The sequence below is a fragment of the Capra hircus genome, chromosome 5, assembly GCF_001704415.2.
Source record: "Capra hircus breed San Clemente chromosome 5, ASM170441v1, whole genome shotgun sequence".
Lineage (NCBI taxonomy): Eukaryota > Metazoa > Chordata > Mammalia > Artiodactyla > Bovidae > Capra > Capra hircus.
The window spans coordinates 69,292,284-69,314,634 of record NC_030812.1 but is presented as its reverse complement, the minus strand read 5'-3'; the positions used below and the strand labels follow the sequence as shown (position 1 = coordinate 69,314,634).

Below are 22,351 nucleotides of genomic sequence, written 5' to 3'. Positions count from 1 at the left end.
AAATCGTGACAGACTTTACTTTCTTGGGCTCCAAAATCACTGTGAATGGTGACTGCAGCCATGAAATTAGAGGATGCTTGCTCCTTGGAAGAAAAGCTATGACAAACTTAGATAGCATATTAAAAAACAGACATGTTACTTTGCTGACAAAAGCCCATATAGTCAAAGCTATGGTCTTTCCAGTAGTTATGTATGGATGTGAGAGTTGGACCATAAGAAGTCTGAGTGCCAAACAACTGATGCCTTTGAACTGTGGTGTTGGAGAAGAACTCTTGAGAATCTCTTGGACTGAAACGAGATCAAACCAGTCAATCCTAAACAAAATCAACCCTGAGTATTCATTGGAAGAACTGATGCTGAAGCTGAAGCTCCAATACTTTGGCCACCTGATGTAAAGATCTGACTCACTGGAAAAGACCCTGATGCTGGGAAAAATTGAAGGCAGGAGGAGAAGGGGATGACAGAGGATGAGATGGTTGGATGGCATCATCGACTCTTGAGCAAGCTCTGGGAGTTGGTGATGGACAGGGAAGCCTGGCATGTGGCAGTCCATAGGGTCACAAAGAGTCAGACATGGCTGATTGACTGAACAACAACAAGTGTGAAGTGGTTGCTTCAGAGGCTGTTCAGTATTCCTTCAGAGGCTGTCTAATTCCATGAATGCTCCCCATTTGTGAGTGAAGTCTAACCTTTTACGTTGTGGTGGGTCAGTTCACTGTAGCAGGTGGAATGGGCAGTTGTCTGTTGAGATGTATGCAGTGCCAAGCTGGACCCACCCAAGGTTGTGAATCATCTCTCTTCCCAATGTCCGTAATTCCATCCCATCCTGGGAAGAGCACCATAGTAAGAGAACATGGTGGGGTGGGGGAGGGTGATGGAAACCAGCATTTACTGAGCAGCTGCTATGCACCCACATTGGTAAATGTTTATATCAGCTCATTTACCTGGCAACAACCTTGGGAGGCAGGGAGGAGTTGAAGATGTCCCAAACGGCTACCCTACAGCCAGATCAGGGTCACAGTCTGACATAATTATGAAGCAGGTGGAGACAAAAGGGAAAAATTGTTTTTGGTGTTTACTCTGTGTATTAAGTATCTATGCATGTGACCTACAAAGCCCTAGATTCCACATATATGAGTTAATATATGGTATTTTTTTTCTTTTTGACTTATTTCACTCTATATGACAGATTCTAGGTCCATCCACACCTCTTTGTGGAATCTAGAAAAATGGTACAGATGAACCTATTTTCAGGGCAGAAATAGAGATGCAGGTATGCAGAATAGACGGGTGGACACGGGGTGGTGGGGGGAGGAGAGGTTGAGAGGAACTGGACATTGGGACTGACATATACACACTACCATGTGTAAAATAGCTAGCTAGTGAGAACCTGCTATAAAGCACAGTGAGCTCAGCTCAGTGCTCTGTGAGGACATAGAGAGGTGGGATACAGGGTGTGAGAGCATAGGCTACAAGAGGTAGGGGGTGAAGGAAGGCTCAGGAGGGAGGGGAAACATGTCTACATACAGATGATTCACTTCACTGTACAGCAGAGACTAACACAACATTGTAAAGTAATTATACTCCAGTCAAATAAAAAGATAAAAAGCTCTAAAATGTTAGCATATTACTCCCACTTTGCAGATGAGCAAGCTGAGGGTTCAGAAAATTGTTCACCTGTGTCCCATGTCATCTCCGTAAGTTTCATTGCTGCAAACATCTTTGCTGCCAACAATTTTGGCCACCATTTTCACTGCATAACTAATTGGCTGTGAGGCAATTTTGCCATAAAAGATAAAATAATGAAAAATAAAAGAGGGGTATTAAAGATGATCCCATGATAACTGTGAAGTCACTGAGTCTGGGAAAGTTTAAATCACCTCATCAAGATCACATTCAGTAGGTGTTAGTTCTGAGATTCAAACGCAAGTCCACCTGACTCGAAGCCCATGTTCTCAAACACAAATGATGCTACCTTTCAAATACATGCTACCTACTGAGTGACAGGGCACTAAAGCAACCATTGTGACAGTGGCTATATGCACCACCTCCCAGGGGCATCCATTTGGGCCCCTTTGAGTATGTGGAAGTTATTCTTTAGACCAAATCTAAAAAGAAAGTAAAAGTAGCCTCGATAAAAATTAAAATTGTATTTTGGCATGCTCGGATCATGGGGTGACAAGAGCGGGACGCGACTGAGCAACTGAACTGAACTGGACTGAACTGAACCATCAGCAATGAGAGCCTACTCCTACTTCACGCTTATTTTTAACAAGCACTATGCACACGGTGGTGGACGTACCGCTTGCTCACCCGTGTCTCCAGTTTCCCTCTGCTTCTGGTCTTTTCTGCCACCTTGAATTTATGCATCCCTACGCAATTTGCTTTCCCCAATGAAACACAAGCAGAAGTGATTTGTGTCATTGCCTGTTGAAGCCTTTGGGAGCCAGTACGTAATTCCCCAGCATATCTTCTCTGCTGTAGCAAGCATGGAAGCATGTTGATATGAAGGGGCTGTAAAACTGAAGCAGCCTGGAATATGTGGAGCCAGCATATGGTGGGCAACTGCACTGGGAATCATGCAGATCTTTGGAGGGCTTTGCATGAGTGAGAAATAAACCTTGGTTGCATCAAACTTCTGCGATTTGGGATTTAATGGCAACCCACTCCAGTTTTCTTGCCTGGAGAATTTCGTGGATCGAGGAGCCTGGTGGGCTGCAGGCCACAGGGTTGCAAAGAGTTGGACACGACTGAGCGACTTCACTTCACTTCACTGCAGTGTAATGTAGCCCATCTTGACTATCTTGAATCCTTGTAATAATTATGTTGGGGGTGCTGCTGTTAAGCCCATTTTATAGACAAGAAACTAAAGCACAGAGAAGTTAGGCAACTTGCCAGATTACACAACTAGTAAAAGATAGCGCAACTGTGAACCTCGGGAATGGAAACTCCAGAATCTATGTTTTTAATCAGTACCTTTCATTTCTTCACTAATGTTTTTACTAGTCAGATACTAATGCATAAATATCAAGGTCTATAAATTTCTTGGTAAATCTTAGCCAATGTTTAAAGAATAAAAGAATTATAAGAACATATAATTAAAGGAACATCAAAATTACTTGCTTTAAAAAGGAAGGGGAAAAAAAAGTCTAGCTTCTGCTTGTAAAGCAATTAAAACTGAAAATGGGTTACAACAGAGGTGACTGTTCTTTGGGAAATTGCCTGGAACAGCAGAAAACCTCTTAAAGAAAAGCTCAGTTTCTCTTTCTTTACCTACTTCCTTAGCGTTTACCCTAAAGGGCAAGAGACACAATTAAAACTATAATTAGTGTTCTCACCCCATCCTCCCAATTACATGTTTCCTTTCTAATTGAAACAAAATATTTAACAGATTCATTATTTTCTCCCTAAATCCAAGAAAATTCTTAGTGAATGGCTGAGATACTTAAGATGAAATGGAATCATCAGAAACCTCACACTGTGAACTTGAGGGTGTCTGAGTCCTCTGTGAAGTAAGGACACTTGTCAAGGTCCTCTCTATCCTATGCGGTCTGGCATAATCGCTGCTCGTCGTAATTCAGGACACTTGGTCAAGTGGTTCTCTCAAAAGCAATTAATGAATTTCATGGGAACAGGGCTGCTCAGAAGGTCTTCCAGTGAGGGGCATGCCATCTCAACCTGGGGACACTCACAAGCTGGCAGGTATGGCTTTTAGCTGACTCTTCCTCTAAGTTTAGGGGTTGTTAGCTTTTCAAAAGTCAGATGATGCTGACGGTGGGAAGCAGATTCCTAACAGTCTCTGGAGTCAGGCTGCCTGGGTTTGAATCCCAGTTCTTCTGCATACCAGCTAGGAGATTGGGGACGTACTACTTAATTCTCTAAGCCTGTTTCCTCATTTGCAAGACAGACAGGGACAGAATGTCTATTTCATTGTGCAAAGGATCAAAGAAGTTGCATGCACAAAGCCCAGCACAGTACTCAATACAAATTAGCTATCATTTTCATAATTATCACTAGAGAAAGCTTATTGCCCTCCCTCGCTGTTTGCCTGCCTTGTGGAGAGACATGCATTTGTGTAACACTCTAGGCTTCTCTTCACACACTGACTTACTCTTCTCTGGGGAGGTGGAATGACTCATCTGGTTAGTGAATTGGGGAGGAGGAGCTGGGCAGGCACAGCCCAGCCCCTTTTCCCACCTTCTCCCTGGAAGTCAGCTGCCTACAGGAAGGGAGCAGTCCTCTGAACTGCTCTGCCATAGTTTATCAGGGTGAGGTCTCCAATTTTCCAGTACAGTCCAGGAGTAGGTGCCTACCCCTGATTAGTGGCAGGGTCCAGTATTAAGAAGCCAATTGTAGATGCATATCTAAGCCATGTTCTCCTAACTAGTCTTTATTAGTAATAAAAGCAGTATTTTCATCTCCATCTTCCTATCTCCTATGTCTACCTCGGCTATATCAGAACTGGTGTAGAGAGAGGTGCTGTTTACTGGATTACCTGCAACCTCAATGATGGTCACTGCAATATTTCTGGTGGGCATTCAAGGCCTTTTATGAGTTGGCTGGTTCCTACATTTAGGAATTTAATCCTACATTTAGGAATTTAACCTTAGGATATAATCAATCATATGTGACATTACAGGGCAATTCACAACAGAGCTGATTATAAAAGCGAAAAATGGGAAACAACCTAAATGTCCAGTATTAGGGAACTCACTGTAAGATAGCACATCATACAGCCGTTTAAAGCAATGCTGCCAAGAATGTGTAACAACATGTAAAGATGTTCATAATCTAAGTGAACAGAGCCAAATACAGAACAATATCTACAAGATGATTCTATCTTGTAAGGAAAACATGAAATGAGGAAACACATTTGGATAAGATATACAAGCTGTTAACACTATCTCTAGAGGGTGAAATGGAGGGTCATCTAAATTTTTTTTTATTGCTTATGGAAATGTTCCATTTTTCCCAATGTACATAAATTTCCTAAAAAATAAGAAAAGAAGGTATTGAATATTTTTCATTTTTCAAAAGCCAAGTGTGCAGTGGCTGCTGGAGAGAACTCCTGCAGAGCGTTCAATCTGTACTTCTCAGCCTCAGATGGTCCTGCCCCCCAACCTTTGGAAACAGAGCCACGAGGTAAATGGGACTGTATTCAGACCCTTCAGGGTCTTCCCTGACTTATCAGTTGAGGTCTGGTTGCTCTGATTCTCTTCTGATAAAAGTCAGGGCAGGGTTCTGTAGGAGCCCTGTGGAACAGTCAGTACTGGCCAGGGAAGGCAGATGGTGACCCTAGCAAGGAGTTTAGAAAAGTCTGGAAACAGTTATCAGGAAATGGGCACCTGGGACTTTGCACTGCCAAAGGTTTAAACCCCAGCCACTTAGCACAGCACTCAGAGCCTTTGAATCAGGTCCTCATGCTTAGCCCGCTGGCTCAGATCCAGACACAGAAGGGTGTCTCTGTCCATGGGATCCTCCAGGCAAGAATACTGGAGTGGGTTGCCATTTCCTTCTCCAGGGGATCTTCCTGACCCAGGGATCAAACCCGGGTCTCCTACATTGCAGGCAGACGCTTTACCCTCTGAGCCACCAGGGAAGACTTTCAGAAACCTCCCACCACTCCTCAAATGGTCCAGACCCTGGTCCCTCAGAGCACCTGATGGGATGTTTCTTCTCCTTATTATCCTCCACTTTTTTCTGATCTGTAGCACCTGCATCCCCCACACCTACTACACCACTAATGCCTCCCACGCCTACACACACGGCCGACATCCCCCACACCTACCTATACCACTAATGCCTCCCACGCCTACACACACGGCTGACATCCCCCACACCTACTACACCACTAATGCCTCCTACACCTACACACACGGCTGACATCTCCTACATCCATCCAGCAGCAATGTTGTCTGGGTGCCACCAAGCCTACAGTCTTTGTGCTCAGAGCCTACAAGAACAATGAACAGAGAAGGTGCCTTCAAGTCCAGAGGACCCACAGGAGCCTCATGTGTATCCAATTAGCAGCTCTTTCCCCGCTCTAGGCCCCAGTCTTTTCTGATCAATTTGGGGACAAGACTAATGTCCTCAAGGTCTCTCCACACTGAGTGTCAATGATCCCAGCCCTGAGACACTGGCCCACTCATCCCTGCCTCCTACCTTCTGTCCCTCAAAGTCACCTGACATCAGTTTGAGCATGGATACAGCATCTAACTTTTTAATTAGTCTGAATGTCAATGTCCAGACACTAAGATGATGGCACTTCTTGGGGTGAGGATGTCAGGTCAATGATGGTCACCCCTCTGTTTTATATCACACACCGGAGGAAGTAGCAGGCCCTGCAGAAATGGTCAGGAGTGGCCTGGGTGTTTGCTGTCAGTGGCTCTCACATTTCAGTGGCATCAGAATCCCTCTGGGGGGTTTGTTTAAACAAATATTGTGGACCCTACTCCCAGAGTTTCCAATTCAGTGGATCTGGGGTGGCTCAGAGACTTCAAGAATCATCATTTTGGATCCCAACCCAGAGACTGAACCTGGGTCTCCTGCATTGCAGGCAGATTCTTTACTATCTGAGCCATCAGGGAAGCCCACTTATTTTGGATAGAATTCTTTTGAGGTCCGGCCCTCATCCCTCATTACCTGCCTGAAGTCATCTTCTACACTTTCTCCTTGTTCGACCCACTCCAGCCAGCTCCCTCACTCTTCTTCAAACATTTTGGGCACATGCCTACCTCTGGGCCTTGGCATGTGTCCCGCTGCCTAGAAGGCCCTTCCTCAGTTATCTAACTGTAGGGTTTCCCAGGTGGCGAGAGTGGCAAAGAACCCACTTGCCAAGGCAGGAGATGTAGGAGATACACGTTCGATCCTTGGGAAGATCCCCTGGAGAAGGGCATGGCAACCTACTCCAGTATTCTTGCCTGGAGAATCCCATGGAGGAGTCTGGTGGGCTATAGTCCACGGCATTGCAAAGAATTGGACACAACTGAAGTGACGGCTTGCACACACACAGGTATCTGTAGAGCTCATGTCCTCACCTCTTTGAAGGTCTATACTAAAATGTCACTGTCTCACTGATGCTTTCCCCTGCCCCCTATCTAAAATCACTATCTCCCATCCCCATTCCCTACTTTTTCTCTGTAGCACTTATCCCCACATAATATACTATATATATTTATATTTAATATCATTAATCTCATTTATTTTTGGTTTAAATAGTTCATTTTTTTATTTTTATTTTTTTATTTTTTTTTTAATCAGGAAATTTTAATTTTTTATTTTTTAAAAATTTTTTTTAAATTTTAACATCTTTAATTTCAATTAAAATGTTTTCCATGGATTTTTTTTTATTTCTGTCTTCCCCACCAGATTGTGGGCTCCATGAAGGCAAAGGGGTTTGTCTGTTCTGTTTACTGCTAAATCCCAGAATATGCTGGTATATTGTAGATTATCTAGTATTTGTGGAAGGAAAAGAGAGAAAGGCAAAGGAAGTGAAGGAAGGGAAGGCGAGAAGGAAGGAGAGGGAAAGGATGCAAAGAAGGAAGAAAGGAATCCCACAGATATGTAATATTCTTGTAATAGTTTCAGATCAACGACAGGGGTGCCAACTTTATTTTGCAGAGTAAGTGCTTTAAAAGCCCAGAAACATCAATTACCATCTCCTATCCCTTCAGGGCCCCACGGGGTGGACCAGAGGCCACTGAACACATGGTAACCTAAGTGAAAGGTGCCCCAGGAGTTGGGCAATACACAGCACATGTCGTACCCTGCAGCACTCTAAGCATCAATGTCTCATGAAATAAACAACATTTTAGCACCAGTGCCTTTCAAGTAACAGAGAAAGGGCTGTGAATTTCACTTCAAATACCAGCACTGAATGCCTAGGGCACCGAAGGATGCTGAAGGAGGCCATCTCCAGGGCCCCTACCGTGGGGCAGGTGATGAGAATGGGAGCACACATGAGCCATGCACTTGCCACCCGTGCCCAAGATGCCCCATAAATGTCAGCTGAATTCATAAATGACATATGCCTGTCCAATGTGCTCATAATATTCTGGTTGTCTAAGGGTACAAGTATGGTGACATTCCAAGACCCTGTCCTACACACATGCAACTTTCCAAGCTGTAATTCAACAAGATTCCTCAGGGTCCACTGAGCTTCTTGAGGGCAGGAAGCTTTGTTTTCTCAAGGCTGAGTTCAGCCTCCCCTCTGTCCCCATACAGTTATACACTATGTGTTCAGTCATGTCTGACTCTTTGTGACCCCAGGGACTGCAGCCCACCAGGCTCCTCTGTCCATGGGATTTCCCAGGCAAGAATACTGGAATGTATTACCATTTCCTTCCCCAAGGGATCTTCCTGACCCAGGGATCGAACCCACATCTCTTATGTCCCCTACATTGCAGGTGGGTTCTTAACCACTAGCACCACTTGGGAAGCCTCCCATATAGTTGGGGTACAATAAGTAATTGTTGTGCTGAATTTTTTCCTTTTAAACTCAGAAATCAAGTTCTGGCTTCAATGTCTATGCCTAGATGGTGATTCTAAAGTAGAAGAGAATTCAGGCGCCCTTAGCCCAGTGTTTGGCACACAGTAGGTCCTCAATAAATGTTGGCTGTTAAGTTCACTGGCAGATCTTCAGACTCATCCAGCTACTAACTAGGACTGTGGTCTCGACAGCTCCCAGGCTTGTTACTGCTGCATTTTCCGCTAGAGGAGATGGTGCAGAATCTGCCTGGTATGCTGCTGGACCATTTGAAGAGGCTTGAGAAGAAATGAAAGTGGCCACTGGGTCACACGGTGGGAACTCGTTTGGCAAGAGAAACCACCAGAGATGGGCTGACCCTTCCACATCCAGGTATCAAAGAGGCTGGATGAACTAGAGAAAGATGACAATGTCTATAGTCCCACAAACCAAAAGCTTGAGAGGGCTAGAAGGACTTCACAGGGAGAAAGTGAGCCTCCCAACATCTCCATGGTGACCACAGCCATCAAACCCTCTAAGCACTCTTGTCCCCCTGGTGCTAAGGCCCCAGTGGCCAGAGGTTTCCTTCTAGTCTTCTCATTAAGGAAGGGGAAACACCACTCACTCTTCCCCTTTCTCACTCCATTCATTCTGTCATTTATCCATTAATCACATAGCAAGTGCTTATAATGGGTCCATTATGGTGCTGGATGCTGAAGATGCTGAAATGAATAAACCACAGGCACAGCCTACCTGTCACTCCCCATCAAGGGGGAAAGATAGACCTGCAGGCAAATCACTGCACATCATGAGTTTCCTTCCCCAAAGTGTGATCCACATACTCAGCTGGTTTTAAGTGACATATAGATGAATATTTTTGAGTTATGTGTTTATTTTCATATATAGTCAAAAATTACAACTAGTACATCAAATACTCTGTGTCATGCGCACTTGCACTCTGGACTTGTTTTTGATGAACAAAAACTGTTCTTGTGAAGTTGATGATAGCAAAAAAAAGTTAAACAACTAAAGTTCAGGTGGCAGAAAGGCTTACGAAGGTGGTGTGCAGATGACTGAGGTCCAAGACCCACTGGAAGTGAATGAAAGTACAGATGGCAGGTTCAAATCCCAAGCCTGCTGCAAATCCCAAGCCGGGTAACTGAATGAGTTATTTACCCTCCTGGGATCTTGATTTCTTCCTGCATAAAGTGATTATGTCTACCTTGTGGATTCTGCTATACATAATAAACCTGGTAGGTACAAATTCATTATTAGTTTATTATTATTACATCCTATTCTCCATGCACATATAATAGAGAGTTGGAAAACTGCTATACTTGGGGTAGGGTGGAGAGGGGTAGGGAGGTGGCAAATGCTCAAAGTTGCCAGCCAGCCATGAAAGCAGATAAGGGAATGAGAAATGGCTTTGTTTATGAGCCCAAGACAGCATCTTAAGAAGCACAGTCATTACTTTACCAACAAAGGTCTGTCTAGTCAAAGCAATGGTTGTTCCAGTAGTCATGTATGGATGTGAGAGTTGGACTATAAAGTAAGCTGAGCGCCGAAGAATTGATGCTTTTGAACTGTGGTGTTGGAAAAGACTCTTGAGAGTCCCTTGGACTGCAAGGAGATCCAACCAGTCCTTCCTAAAGGTAGTCAGTCCTGAATATTCATTGGAAGGACTGATGCTGAAGCTGTAACTCAAATACTTTGGTGCGAAGAACCAACTCATTGGAAAAGACCCTGATGCTGGGAAAGATTGAAGGCAGGAGGAGAAGGGGACAACAGAATATGAGATGGTTGGATGTCATCACCGACCTGATAGACATGAGTTTGAGTAAGCTCTGGGAGTTAGTGATGGACAGGGAAGCCTGGCATGCTGCAGTCCATGGGGTAGCAAAGAGTTGGACATGACTGAGCAACTGAACTGAACTGAACTGAATGAATCCAAGGAGCAGATTCTGGGACTCCCTGATGAGAAGGGAGATAGCCGGGCAGCGGAGGTGCTGGCTCCCCGTCAGCAGATGCCCCGTGGTCCAGGCCCCATCTGTCTCACTGGGCTTCAGCCCTCTCACCACGGATGGTATGTCAGAGCCACAACACAGAAATCCTAGTGCTGGGCGGGTTCCTAGGCACTGCAGCTCACAGGACTCAGCTCTATAGCTCAGAGGAACCTAAAAGAGGAACACGCTGGGTGTCCTGCAACACTGGCAGCCCAGGGAGGCTGAGAAAAGGCCAAAACTATAAAAAGTCCTGACAAGGGATAAGGCTTAGTATTTGATTCCCTGGGCAAAGTGTCCACCTTACTGCACAGACAAGCACGGGAACCTAGGGTACATCCATCCAAAGGAGGGAATGCAACTCAGCCATGAAATGGAGCGCAGCCACACGGGTGGATCTCCAGTGCCTTATGCTGGAGGGAAGAAGAGAGTCAGAGGCTACATCATGCATGATGGCTACAGCTATCACCTTCTGGGAAAGGCAGAGTGAGGGGGCCAGAGAGTGAATCAGTGGTTGCCAGGAATGAAGGGTACGTATAGAAGACTCTACACTGAGACACTGCTTCATACCCACTGGGATGGCTGGAATCAAAAATACAGATAATCATAAGTATCAGCAAGGATGTGGAGAGACTGGAGCTCTCATACACTGCTTGTGAGATAGCAAAATAGTGCAGCTACTATGGGAAACAGTCTGGCAGCTCCTCTAAAACGTTACACGTACTTACCCTACAGCCCAGCAATTCCATGGGAAAACATATACCACATAAAACCCTGTCCACCAATGTTCACAGCAGCATTATTTATGATAGCCAAATGTCCACCAACTGAAACATGGATAAACAAAATGCGATATATATAAAATGGAGTATCATTCAGCAATAAAAAGGAATGGAATACCGCCACATGCTACAACATGGATGAACCTTGAAAATATTCTGCTCAGTGAAGGAAGCCAGTCATGAAAGACCAGATAGTGTATAATTCCATTTACATGAAGTATCCAGAATAGGCAAATCCATAGAAAGTAGATTAGTGTTTTTCAGGGGCTGGGGCAGGGGAAGAAGGGATAGTTGACAGGAATGAACTGTGACCCCTAAAGGGTTCAGAGTTTCTTTCTGGGGTGATGAAAGTTTCCTAAAATTGTGGTGATGGTTGTACAACTCTGTGAAGGTACTAAAAGCTATGGGCCCATACACTTTAAATAGGTGAATTGTACAGTGTGAATTACATCTCAAGAAAAGTTTTGCAAAAACTAAGAGATAATAAATTATCACAAAGAAAAAAAGAGTATGGGAAGGGTTTGCTACAGAGAAATAAGACCAGGGAATTTGGGGGTAGGTAGTAGAAAGTGAAAGTGAAGTCGCTCAGTTGTGTCCGACTCGTAGCAACCCCATGGACTGCAGCCTACCAGGCTCCTCTGTCCATGGGATTTTCCAGGCAAGAGTACTGGAGTGGGTAGCCATTTCCTTCTCCAGGGGATCTTCCTGACCCAGGGATCGAACCTGGGTATCCCGCATTGTAGACAGATGCTTTTCCGTCTGAGCCACCAAGGAAGTCCAGGTAGTAGAAGAGTGTGTATCTTGTTTGTGGTACTGGTTACAGCTCAAAACTGGTTCTGTCAAAACTCAGAACTGTACACCAAAGATTGAAAAAAAAAGATGCCTGCCCTAATAATATTAAAAATGGTTTAAATTATTAAAAATTTTAATCTAGTAGACACTCTGCTAAATACTTTATATGCCTTGAACTATTTAATCCTTAAACCACTCAGGTATTACTATACCCATGTTATAGATGGGCAAACTGAGGCTCTGAGAGGCTATGTGATGGGCCTAGGGTCACAACTAGAAAGTGTTTTTGAAAGCCAGATTTTGATCTCAGTTTTGACTCCAGATCCCATGCCAATACCCACAGTGCTCTGCCTCCCTCCACTCTGATAATCTGGAACATTCCTTGAGCACTTCTCAGAAGTCTTTGATGGGGGACTGTCCATTCATCACTGCTCTACTGGTGAGTTCCTTGAGGGCCAAGGTGGTGCCTCTGGGCTCTGTATCCCCACTGTGCTCTGTATCCCCCACTGTGCTCAGCACAGAGCCAGGCACTTAGCAGGCAGTCTACAAATGTTTGGGTATGATCAGGGGGCAAAGAAAAAGAGGCAGGGAGAATGCCATCGGAAATGTAGAAGAGCCGCCTACAATGAACTCCATGCCTGGGTCTCTTGGCTCTCGGCCTTGAGTCTGTCCGTTAGACCACACAGTCACCATCTGATGGGCCTCCTACAGTGGGATCAAATATTTGAGCCTGAGCTGGAGAGCAGGGTGCCACGCTGAACTCTGGCTCTCTCAGGAGCCTGGGGGCAAAACACTAATCCCATAGGCTGTGTTCCTCCATGATTTAGTATTTCTGTCCCGGAAAGAAAGTCTTCAGCTGATTAAGTCATAGGAAGCAATGAGAACCAGGTGGTTTGTACAGGCCACTACTTCTGAAACTCATATCCGTTCACCGGTCTCCATTCAAACTGCCTCCCCAGGCTGCCACTCTCTCTTTCATGCCGACCTCTCCCCACCCTGTTCTTCACTTTCCTGCTGATCCTTCATCCAGCAAATCCTACAACCAGAGAAAAGGCTCAAAAACACAAATCTGATCACATCATCCTCCTGATATTGAGGAAGACACTGGCCCTTAAAGCTCCTTGATTATTTTAGAACGAGACAAAGTGGCCCTGCACTGAGGCCCATGGCCTGGGAGGTGGAGGGGCTCCCCTTAGCTGGCACCCTTGTGCAGGACACAACCTGGGAAATCACCCAGGGCAGCTCTGACCTTCAGTGTCTGCCTGTTGCTCTGAGAACAAACACCAAACTCCTCCGAGGAGGCCCTGAGGTCCTGTGCAGTGTGTTGTTGCTGTCTGACTCTTTTGTGACTCTGTGGACAGTAACCCACCAGGTTCCTCTGCCCAGGCAAGAATACTGGAGTGGGTTGCCATTTCCTTCTGCAGGGGATCTTCTTAATCCAGGGGTCGAGCCCACGTCTCGTGCATTGGCAGGCGGATTGTTTACTATTGAGTTAACAATGTGGCCTCTATTTCTCCAAGTTCTTCCTGCTCCAGTCTGTTCCCTCCCCATTGCATGCCATCCTCCATCCAGACAGTCAGCATAGTTCTCAATGCCCCAAAATTCTGCGTGTGCCCCCTCTTTTGAACAAACTGTTCCCTTCAAGCCCGGCCAACTCCTGCACAACCCTCAGCCGTTACCTTAGATGTCCCTCCCTTCACCAGAGCCTAGACAGGTGACCCCAGGCTACCTGGCACCTCCCCCCTCCAGCTCTTTTCACCCTGTGCCATGATCATCTGTTTACTCTGCTGTCTCTTCCCAGAACCTTCCCTCTGCAAGGGCAGGAACCAGCTGCTTATTCATCAATTCGCCATTGTATCTGGGGCACGTACTTGGCACAAGGGAGATATTTATTGAATAAATGAATTAATCAGCTAACGATGAGGTAAGTGAATGAAACAAAATGGCTCGTCATTGGTAGGACACACAGGGTTTTGGATCAGGAGAAGATCCCTACTAACTCAGTCTGACCCATCACTTTATGGAGAAGGAAGCTGACGCCTCAGGAAGGTCCCACAACTTCCTCAGGTCACGCACGTGTGGTCCATTGGAAGAGGGTATTAGAAGCCAGGCCAATCCTCCGCCCACCATAGCATATGGAGAGAGCAGAAGTGCCTAAACATGTGGGACACTCCTATAGAGAAAATCTGATAGCAAAACCTAGTAGAACACAATGGTTAAGCACAAGGGCATAATTAGAGAGCCCAGGGCTACTTACTAGCTGTGTTTCCTTGGGCAACTGATTCAGACAGTGAGTCTCCAATCTGTAGAATGGAATTCAGGCACCTACTGCATGAGGTATGGGTGGGATCAGTGAAATGTTGTATGACAAGCACTGAGCACACTGCTGGGCACTTACTAGCCAATTAAAATTACCTATGAATCCTGTAATTGAATAATGCTTTTTATAACCCCATGATACACACTGGACTCCACCCCAGCCCTGTTTTGCCAATCAATCCCATGAACACAAATCCTATCTATGACTCCCTCCCAAGCTTCAGTGGGCTTGCCAGGTGGCGCTAGTAGTGAAAAGCCCGCCTGCCAGTGCAGGAGACTCAAGAGCCCCAGGCTTGATCCCTGGGTCAGGAAGATCCCCTGGAGTAGGAAATGGCACCCTGCTCAAGTATTCTTGCTTGGAAAATTCCATGGACAGAGGAGCCTGGAAGCCTACAGTCCATGAGGCCACAAAGAGTCGCACACGAATGAGTACACACACATCCTTCACCACAGTGCAGTGGAAAGCAAACCTCAGAGGGGATTGGGTTTCTAGAACTGGCTGCAAGCAGCTAATGGGACTCCAAGATAGCATTGAGGCTCCCAGGGTTTTCCAAAAAACCCGTCAATCTAACATCCCCTACCACATCTGGGAAAGAAGAGGGAGCCTTCAGTAATGCTGATCAGACCATGCTTCATACCAGGCCATATATCTCCTAGGGAAGACAAGAATGCGTCTGGCAGATGACACCTTCTACAAAATATTGCCAGACTCTCCTCCAAGTATTTTGACGCTTACAGCTTCACCCAAAGAGAGGCTTTGGATAGACTGTAGTTTGGAGCCGAAGACTCCCATTGTGTGTCTCTTATTACATCCCTGGTGGTACATGGCAAATTTACCTCTAGATCTCCAGGGAAGCAGAATAATGAATTATTAGCATTTTATCCGAGAGATGCACATACCATAAAGACAGGGAACAATTTTTTCCCCTGAATTAACTTCATTTTATTTTTAAATAGCCTATAGAAAAAATAAGTATAAGTAGTGGATTGTCTGTTTCCTGATCAACAGAGATCACCCTTTGCTTTGAGAGGGAAGAAAACAGAGGTCACCTTCCTGATTGCTCAATAGAAAAGCAAACTTCAACTGTCTGTTTTACTTAATGTGTTTGTACTCTGATCTCATGGCGTCAATCCCACAGTACTGGGGATGCTCAACAAGCAAGAGTGAGCCTGGATTTCTTAAGAGCCCGAAGGGTGATGTCTGTTTCCACAGCACTCTATCCCTCTGACCTGACTTACATCACCCAGAGAATGGCAATTACATTCTTCATGCCTGTCTGACCACTATCACATGCTCCTCAAAGTCAGGCACTTTTCCCCTCATCTTTATTCCCAGATAGCATAGCTGGTAAAATACTGGATGCACAGTTAAAACTAAATGTCAGATAAGCATGCAACATTCGGGACATAACTTAATACTAAAAAGAAATACCTCTTCTTTATCTGACATTCAAATTTCATTGGAATCCTGTCCTTTCTATTTGCCATCTCATCTAATCCTCACAACTCTGAAAAATAGGTATTATACCCATTTTATAGTTAAAGGAACAATGGCTTAGAGAGGCTGAGATTACATGGCTCATAGGTGGGAGAGCTGAATTTGAACCTCTACCTTTCCATCTATGTGCTCAGTACATGTTTGGGGAATGAATGAATGAATGAATGAATGAAAAAATGAATGAATGAATGCACACCTGCAGAAGATGAGTAGCCAGGGAACCTGTTATGCGCCTACCTCTGAATCATCATTGCCTCTCTGGAATCCCAGCCACATTTCCTCATTAGTGAGATTGCTCACTGAGAGGATACTGCCCCACTTTCCTCCTCTTGGGAAAGGGCCAACTTCCTGAGAACAACACCGATGCGGTGGGTGATGAGGCCAGGTTTTCCCTAAGTGAAAACAAATCTCCTGGTGCCAGAACAGGGGTGGGGGGAGGGGGCGGGGATGGGGAAAGGGGGATGTCTGGACAGAACAGGCTGCTCACCACCCTGGGCAGCCATCGTCCTGGAAGCTGACCATCCTCCACCTGCAGCTGCCCTCCTCAGGCTCAGATCCAGCATCCTGGATGGGGTATTGCCCTGGCTCTAGCCTGTGACCTCAGAATGCCACTGGTCACACAGGCCCTGCTGTTCTCTCTGCATAGAATTCTCCGCCCAAGATCACCCCCACGTCTGCTTAAGTGTCACCTCCCGAGAGAGGCTTTCCAGCTGCTCTGTCTCAAACAGGTAAGGTCTCCACCTTACCGCTCAGCACTACCCGAAATCACATCACATATTAAGAGGTCCATTTGCTGACTGTTGGTCTCCAGCATAAAATACAAGCTCCAAAAACAGCCTCTTGTTCACTACCTTCGTTTTTCTCACCACCATTCTAGAACAGTACATAGAACACTATTTGACATACATTAGACACTCAGGACATGTTTGCTAAGCGAAAGACTGAACAGAGTCTTTTCATGTTTGGGAACGCATGTAAGAATTAAAGATTTTAAAATTAAAAAAAAATAAAGTGATTCAGTTACACATATAAAAATATATATACATATTACATACATGTATACACATACACACATATGGACATGCATATATGTATACATATATTTATATACACATATGTAAATATACGGAGAAGGCAATGGCACCCCATTTCAGTACTCTTGCCTGGAAAATCCCATGGACGGAGGAGCCTGGTGGGCTGCTGTCTATGGGGTCGCACAGAGTCGGACATGACTGAAGTGACTTAGCAGCAGCATGTAAATATACACACATATTTATATATAGCCATATCTACACACACACACATGCACACAAAACATTAAATTAAATACAAGTAATGAAGTGTTGGGGGAGTTTCCAGGTAGACTCTTCATGAGGACCCCACCACCACACCTTCACACAGGCTATTCCCTCTCCCTGAAATGCACAATCCAAGTCATCTTTCAAAACCTGATTCACTTGCCTCTTTCTCCTGGAAGACTTCACAGACCCACTCCCTACCCCCAGCCCATTAAAGACCCTGCTACTCTATCTCTGAGCTCCTCTTTCAACTTGCTGGTGCTCCTTGTAGTGGCTATTAACCTACATTATAGTCCACTAAATGGCACATCTAGTTGTCCTTTGTGGCAGACCATACTTGACCAAAGATGGCTGGGACAATTTCTCCCATCACACATGTTCTTCTGCAGTGTGACCTTGCCAATAACTCCCCCATCAAAAGGTGGAATTCTTCCTACTCCTTTGAAAGTGAGTCCCGCTTTGCACTTTGAGACTGCTTTAGCCAATGGCAAAGTGTTGCTGTGTCACTTTTGGACAGAGCCATGAATTGATCTGGAAGCTTTCACTTTCCTCCTCTTGGAAGTCAAGCATCATAGAAAAAGGGCAATGACCCTAAGACCTCCAAGTCATGTGGAGGGGCTCTGGAAGATGGGATGCTATGAAAAGAGAGATGGGTAAGCAGAGGCACCAAATATGGGACTAAGGAAACCAACTTGGGCATGGGTCCTCCAACCCCACCCACCCCAGAGATGTGCAACAGAGATGAACTAGCCATCTGAGCCCTTGCCAGCTCCCTGACACACAAAGTTGAGAGCAAAATAAGTGCTTTAAGTCATAAATTTTGCAGTGGTTTATTATGCTGCAACAGTTAATTGAAACATGCTTGAAGGTAGAAATTCTATCATATGTAACATTACATCTCCTAGCTGAGAATAGTGTGAGGCTTATAGTCAGCTCAATAAAATTTGCCTAAATTGAGCTGGCTCAGACTGAATTAAATTTTCCCCAGGTTAGGAGGACTACTTCACTAAATAAAGCCAAACTGTCCTCAATGATCAGCTGAAGCTACGACCTGGTCCATGCAAAAAATGAATGGGCAGAGTTTACATGGAGATTTACAGGATATTATTCGCTGCTCTAAACAAAGGACTTTTATAGGGATGAAATAAAACCATGATTACCCCTAGTAAGTTTTAGGAATATTGCTGGTTATGACAGTTACTATAAAAACATCGCATAAAAATACGCTATTTCTATGTCTGGTGCTAGGAAACCCTGACAAATGTCTTCATTCTCTGCAGAACCAGAATGGAGACGTGGTGCTATGGGTGCTAGGTCACTTTAGTAATGTCCGATTCTTTGTGGCTCCATGGACTGTAGCCTGCCAGTTTCCTCTGTCTATGGGGATTCTCCAGGCAAGAATACTGGAGTGAGTTGCCACGCCCTCCTCCAGGGGATCTTCCCAACCCAGGGATAGAACCCGTGTCTCCTGCGGCTCCTGCACTGCATGTGGATTCTTTACTGCTGAGCTGCCAGAGAAGCCCATGCGGTGTTATGGCCTTGGCTATTTACTCCTGAGAGTCCCTTGGACTGCAAGGAGATCCAACCAGTCCATTCTGAAGGAGATCAGCCCTGGGTGTTCTTTGGAAGGAATGATGCTGAAGCTGAAGCTCCAGTACTTTGGCTACCTCATGTGAAGAATTGACTCATTGGAAAAGAGGGATGCTGGGAGGGATTGGGGGCAGGAGGAGAAGGGGACGACAGAGGATGAGATGGCTGGATGGTATCACTGACTCGATGGACGTGAGTCTGAGTGAACTTCGGGAGTTGGTGATGGACAGGGAGGCCTGGTGTGCTGTGATTCACAGGGTCGCAAAGAGTCGGACACGACTGAGCGACTGAACTGAACTGACTGATTTACTCCTGGACATTCAGAGACAGAGTCTAGCAAGCCAGGGTCTCTGCCTCCAGGAAAATTGCATTTTCTTTTTATCAGTTAAAATTTAGGGCTTCCTGTCACGGGAGTCTCCCGGAGCTGAGAGATCTGGCTCTAGGATGCCTTCATTGTGAGAGTCATTTCCTAGGCAGGTTGATTAGAAGTCTAGGGGTCTCCAAGGAGAGAGGGGTCTGGAATTCTCAAGGAGGAAGAAAGGACAAACTTTTTTTTTTCTTCCTCTACATTCCTTAGGGTTATATAACAATAATGTATCCTGCCTGAGGACAGTCTCTGGATTAAACCTTCTGGCTAATCCTGTTATCTTAAAATGTAAATTATGGGAGTAGGCCTGGTGAGGTCTTTGGACTTCCCTGGTGGCTCAGATGGTAAAGCCTCTGTCTACAATGTGGGAGACCCAGGTTTGAGCCCTGGGTTGGGAAGATCCCCTGGAGAAGGAAATGGCAATCCACTCCAGTACTACTGCCTAGAAAATCCCATGGACAGAGGAGCCTGGCAGGCTGCAGTCTATGGGGTCACAAAGAGTTGGACATGACTGAGTGACTTCACTTCACTGGTGAGGTCTTTACAACCTCCAGACGTTCTTTTGATTCATTGGAGAGTATATAACTCCACTGCTAACACTAGCAAGGGGGTACTCTTTCTGCCCCCTTCTGAAGCCTGTGTCAGAAGCTTTCTCTATCTCCTTTATACTTTAATAAAACTTTATTACACAAAAGCTCTGAGCGATCAAGCCTTGTCTCTGGCCCCAGATTGAATTCTTCTTCTCCAGAGGCCAAGAATCCCAGCATCTGTCCATGGTTCAGCAACAACCTTTCAATTGGACCATCACAAAGGCCATGCTCTGGACCAGAATGCCTCTCAAGTCCTCTCATTTCAGCTCCACCCATATCCAGACCATCTGAGCCACCAGAGAAGCCCCCAGACCTTCCAACTTCCCCTAAATCATAAACTTAGCACCAAAAGGGAACTCAGGGCCACCAACTGTACATAAAGGGGATGTGGATGGGACCAAAACAACTCTGCTTTTTCATGCCTCACATATTGAGGTTCCCAGAAAGGTTGTATTCCAGATCAAAGGGTCCCTACCACGTCTGAGATCACTGACAATCCAACATACTCCCTCATCTGCTGAAGCCCACCAAACTCCACACTCCCTTTTTGGTAACCTTCATCTATTTTATAATGGCTCAGTTAACGTTTATATTTCCTGGATGGCCTCATAAGACTAGGGCGACACTGTTCCCATTCACTGCAGGATCCCCAGATCCTGGTACAAAACCCACCACAAGGTAGGTGCTCCACTAGCATCTACTGAATAGAGCTATAACTGAAAGAGGATGGAGGTGGTTTTCAGTACGACACTGGCAGAGCCATGGTTACCCAAGCCTGGCCACACCCAGTTATTGCAGGCCACCGAGCTTGGGCCTGCGGTGACAGGGCATCATTGGCTCCTCTGCTCAGAGTTCCCAACTACCTGTGGCAGGGCGTGGAGTCTGTGCCCCAGCTTTTCCCAGGCCGCTGGCTCCAGCCTGCACCCTGTGTTTGAGTAATGGTTCAAACTCATCAAGGGCACCCACTGCATCACAGCCGTCCTTGTCTCTCCAGCACCCAGCCTGGCCAAGAACAGGCACTCAGCACTGCCCTTCCACTTCTCTTCACCAAATTCCCGATCTTTTAAAAATATGTGGCAACTCTTTGAAAACACAGTTGGGAACGCACAGATGGTAAGTGACTGCGCTAGAAAAATTCTCCAGCCTGGGAAGTCTCTGATGAATCTCCCAGGAGTGATTTTTTTTTTTTTTCCTGCTTGGTTCTCATTTCTTTTCTTCTCTCTAAAATGAAAAGGTTGGCCTCAATCAATCCCCTAAGATGGCATCAATGCTCCATGTAGTTGTAGGAAAGGGACTGCTGACGTGTATAAACAAGGAATCACATCACAGGTACCAACTGTGGTTTCATTCTGCATCTCTGTGCTCAAATGCCTGTAGAACCAGATTTCCTGTCCAGATTTGCAGACATCACACAGCACTATCCAAGCAAGCTGGAGATGCAGGAGAGGGCTCACTGTTGATTTTGCATGAGATTCCAGTGATTTCAACAACTATAAAAAGTGTGTGTGTGTGAGTATGTGTGAAATGACTCAGTTGAGTAGTGAAACTCTCAGAATGACCTTTCTGAGGCCAGTCTCAATCCAGTTTCTTCATGTCATCACACAGGCCTTTTTTCCACAAGGCAACTCAGTTCTAGGACTCCTCAAAAATATCGGAAGCCTTATAAGTTAAAATTATCGGCTATAAAACATGAAAAGAAAACTGCAAAACCATAATTAATAACTATGTAATTAATCCATACTGTGAAGTCAACATCATGAACTGTTGGCTTCAATTTTCATAAGAGTTTCATTACAGTTGAGGGTAGGGATAGGGAGGCCACTTAGATTTTTCTCCTTTTGTAAGAATTCCTGAGGACACATGATAACAATAGAGAAATTAAGCCCACCATAAAACAGGTGAGATACACACACAGCAAAATAATTCCCAAAGCAAAACCAATACAATTTTTTTCCAGCCATAACACAAATTTAATGGAGTATGTTTGGGTATGACATGGGATGGTCCCTCCATATATAGGGTGGCTAGCTATACAATTTTGGAAGATGTTAAAACTACAACGAAGATCATGGCATCCGGTCCCATCACTTCATGGGAAATAGATGGGGAAACAGTGGAAACAGTGTCAGACTTTATTTTGGGGGGCTCCAAAATCACTGCAGATGGTGACTGCAGCCATGAAATTAAAAGATGCTTACTCTTTGGAAGAAAAGTTATGACCAACCTAGATAGCATATTCAAAAGCAGAGACATTACTTTGCCGACTAAGGTCCATCTAGTCAAGGCTATGGTTTTTCCTGTGGTCATGTATGGATGTGAGAGTTGGACTGTGAAGAAGGCTGAGTGCTGAAGAATTGATGCTTTTGAACTGTGGTGTTGGAAAAGACTCTTGAGAGTCCCTTGGACTGCAAGGAGATCCAACCAGTCCATTCTGAAGGAGATCAGCCCTGGGATTTCTTTGGAGGGAATGATGCTGAAGCTGAAACTCCAGTACTTTGGCCACCTCATGTGAAGAGTTGACTCATTGGAAAAGACTCTGATGCTGGGAGGGATTGGGGCAGAAGGAGAAGGGGACGACAGAGGATGAGATGGCTGGATGGCATCACGGACTCGATGGACGTGAGTCTGAGTGAACTCCAGGAGATGGTGAT

At 45.3% G+C, this 22,351-nt stretch overlaps 1 protein-coding gene across 2 annotated transcripts in view; it reads right to left on the bottom strand.

The window, feature by feature from the left end:
* The window catches only part of BTBD11 (BTB domain containing 11), a 322,152-nt gene that overhangs the window by 274,690 nt on the left and 25,111 nt on the right, over positions 1-22,351 (bottom strand). The gene's annotated exons all lie outside the window — the stretch shown is intronic.